General features: G+C 32.7%; 1 long non-coding RNA gene across 1 annotated transcript; it reads left to right on the top strand.

Moving 5' to 3' along the window:
• Positions 1-313: 313 nt before the first annotated feature.
• On the top strand, positions 314-2,225 carry LOC134706544 (uncharacterized). The gene is made up of 3 exons (XR_010105631.1): positions 314-570; positions 797-872; positions 1,981-2,225. It is a non-coding gene; the product is annotated as an uncharacterized LOC134706544 (long non-coding RNA).
• Positions 2,226-4,092: the final 1,867 nt, after the last annotated feature.

Genomic DNA, 4,092 nt, shown 5'->3' with positions numbered 1-4,092 from the left:
CCTTTGACAAAAATATAAAAATTTCATAAAATTTGAACCAACCGTTTTATCAGAAAAATTACACTGGTTATTTAGCAGTTTGTCAAACACTTTTTTTGATAATTGAGAAGCATAATATTCCTTTAAAACACAACGCAATTAAAACGTTTAGCTACTTTTACAGAATTTTCTCCTTGTAGTGTTAGTTGTTTATTTGGTTATTTTTTTAATTTATTTTTCTTTCAATTTTGTTACAGTGCCTGTCAATGCATAAATCGTGTTATTATTCAAGCATTTGCAAGAATAACTTCCTCAACACACATTATATTGTCATAATAAATGAAAATTTAAACATTTCTTAATTCTAGTCACCAAAAACCATCAAAATGAACAAATCCATCATCCTTGTCCTTGTCCCATGCCTTGTTGCTTTCGTCATGGCCCAGCAATACGGATACCAATCCGGATACCAGTCAGGATACCCAGCTTACTACCAGAATCAACTTAGTGCCTACACACAACAGAGAGGACTGTACAACTATGGAAACGCTGCCACAGCTCAACTCCAAGGAGCCAAACTTCTTAACTACTGTAAGTTTAACTTAGTTAAACAAAAATAAGTTAAAATCCATTGAAGGTCATCTATGGCTATTAAGAATTTCATTTACACTATTTATATGCTTACAGTGTTCGGTCTCTTGTTTTAATACTTATACTAGTGCATACAAATCGTTTGCTAACAAGCGTATGTGTTCAACATTTCTGCATTATTATAGTAATTTGAAAATATTGAAATATCATATGATCTGTATTTCAGTGTTCGGATTCTTGCTTCTCCTGGACCTCACAAACGCCACAGGAAACTCATTGACCAGTAGCTTGGGTTAAAATCTGTAAGTAAACATATCACAACATTTATTGTGTCATCATTGTAGATAGAAAAAAGTCAGTCTACTAGTACATGCATGACCCAATGACTAGTTACCTGTCCGAAACCAGGTGTCATTGCTTTAATGCCCGATCCAATCTTCTATTATACATTTCTAAGCCGATGTTTGAATGCGTGTCCCAAACCAGTATCTCATGTCCACCTTTAACATGTCTACTTTTCATTAATTGTAAACCAAAACGTAAAATTAAGATGAGATCTTTGGTTTCTTTTTTTTTTCATTCTGTAAATCTTCTTTAGGGGTTTTACTGATATAATATACTTTTCCATAAATTGGTCACATATGCTTTTTTCAACTTTTTTGTACTGACAAAGGGCACAATCACGACAACGTGATTAGAAGATAATTTATTTCAGACACCAAATATTAAGACTTAATTTCGGATATTTCATTTATGTTCCCAGTGAAATATCGACACGTCGCACTTTTATCATTCATTTGTGTTTTGCAATGACACGCGATACAACTGACCTTAAATCGGTCGACAGGGAAATACCATGTGTCCTACAGATATATTTTTATCAATCACTTTTTAATTGGAATAGCAACTTTTTTGTATCGTGAAATGATAAGCTGTAGAAAAGTACGTTAAAAGATTGTAACTTAAACACAGTGTTGTTGTTAGTATATAAAATACCATGAGACCCACTTGCTGTCCAAGAGATAGATTTTTATTAATCACTTTTTAATTGGACTAGCAACTTTTTTGTATCGTGAAATGATAAGCTGTAGAAAAGTACGTTAAAAGATTGTAACTTAAACACAGTGTTGTTGTTAGTATATTATAATTGACCGTAGAAATCTCACTTACATTAACCAACAAGCTAAAAGAAGACTTTTATAGTTCTGAGCTGTGAAATTCGAAAAATATGGCATTATCGACAATAAATGCCAGTGAAAGTGTGATTCTAATGGGTAACCAAGCTGTGATAATGAAGGAATTAAGGGGACGGAAGGATAATAGTTTAGTAAAAAGATGATACCTTAATTTTGAAATTTTCAGATACATTGGACTCAAACACTGTTTAATTTAATATTTTTTTAATTTTAGATGATGCTCACTACATATACACAGTCCGTTTAAACTAAGATGTTACCACAGGATAACCTGATTTGCCAGCTCGATCTGCTTTTTCCTTAAGTTACATCGTTTCCTGGTTCCAATGTTGTGTTTTCGCAGTAGAAAACAACAGTCTTTCTGATTATGTGAACTGTGTCAAATTGATGTGAAAAAGTTTATGTTAACAACTTGTACAATTTATTTTCACATATACTTAATAAAAAAAATTAAGAAATAATTTGTCACTTATCTACGTAAATTATATGATAATATATAGAAGGTATGATATAACAAGCGCAATGTATCTAAGAAATCAGCCGAGACTTCTCTATTTTCTTTAACTTCACTTTTAATGCATTTACCAAAATAAAAATATCATTACGATTCAAACAATTATCATAACCGTTGTTTAAAGACTATTTGAAAAATTATACCATGGAAATGACACTTTCATGCCAGTCTTTAGTATTTGTGGAACTGGACCAATCTAATTGGAAATTACATGTATAATTACATCAGATATGGCAAATCCGACTAAATCAAAGGAACACACCATTTGTTATAACATTAGGTCTTTTTGTTCACTCATCGATTTCAATATATTGGAATTTTATGCGACTGTCATATAAGTGAGAGGTTTCCTATCTAGACAACCAAGGTTTAATCCACCATTTTCTACATTAGGAAATGTCTGTACGAAGTTAGGAATATGACAGGTTTTTGTTTAATGTGTTTGAGCTTTTGAATTGATATACCTGAACGTATAGGAACTATGCATGTTGAGCTATATTTACGAATGATGTCCTTATACCGATGATAAAATTTAGAAACTGTTTTGTCTAGTTTGTGATATCAAAAACCCTAGTGTAATCATTTTTCAGTAATACATAAATTTCCCTCGTTAAAATCTAAAACGTTGTTACATACACTAGCGAATCATACAAGCTGAAATATATAAACACCGTAAGATGGTGACAAGGTGTCTGTTTCTAGGCCTGTACCAAGTCAGGAATATGATAGTTCTTGTCCATTCGTTTTTGATGCGTATTGTTATATGATTTTGCCATGTGATTATGGACTTTCCGAATTGATTTTCCTCTAAGTTCAGTATTTTTGTGATTTTACTTTTTATACATATTAAAACTGTAAGATGTCTTCCTTTGGGGCTGGTTCTTTTAAATGACGATTTTGACTGATTTTGGGATCTTTAACTTTTATCATTAAAACTATGTTTAACCCCGCCGCATTTTTGCGCCTGTCCCAAGTCAGGAGCCTCTGGCCTTTGTTAGTCTTGTATTATTTTTATATTAGTTTCTTGTGTACAAATTGGAAATTAGTATGGCGTTCATTATCACTGAACTAGTATATATTTGTTGAGGGGCCAGCTGAAGGACGCCTCCGGGTGCGGGAATTTCTCGCTACATTGAAGACCTGTTGGTGACCTTCTGCTGTTGTTTTTTATTTGGTCGGATTGTTGTCTCTTTGACACATTCCCCATTTCCATTCTCAATTTTATGATTGCAGAATATGTGAAACTGCAAATAGCAAAGATGCTAAGCAGGACAAGAACTACAATCATTCATAATCGTCGAAATTGTCAGTCGACTTTTGTAGGAGTTGTTACCCTTTAAAAAAGATTTTTTTATCCATGAGTGTGTTCAACAATCCTTTTAGAAGTTATTGCCCTTGAAATACGAATTTTACATCTTTTTGTGTTTTAAGGAACTAAAGTAGATAAAAAAAACTGTAAAAAGCAAAAGGTATCAGCAGGACTGGATCTACGACTAAGTCAAATGACCGTTATTATACGTCGACTTCTTTTAGAAGATAGTCCCTTATAGACAAATGTTACCCATGTTTATGCATCATTTAAATGAAACTACTGTAGTTAGGCCAACATATCACCGACTATGCGATATCCCATGGGTAGTCGAGGTAGTTAAACATCCCCGTAGAAGAAGTGTTACAACAACAAAAGATCAGTAGTACAAACCCTACTGGTAATGAGAATTCAACTTGTAAAAACATTATAGACTTGGTAACAAACTTGTGGTATTAATAATGGATGGGTTTCAGAAATATTTCATAACTCAAGAGAAATAA

The sequence above is a fragment of the Mytilus trossulus genome, chromosome 2, assembly GCF_036588685.1.
Source record: "Mytilus trossulus isolate FHL-02 chromosome 2, PNRI_Mtr1.1.1.hap1, whole genome shotgun sequence".
Lineage (NCBI taxonomy): Eukaryota > Metazoa > Mollusca > Bivalvia > Mytilida > Mytilidae > Mytilus > Mytilus trossulus.
Note: the sequence above shows the minus strand (reverse complement) of the source record. Positions and strands in the feature narration are given on the sequence as shown.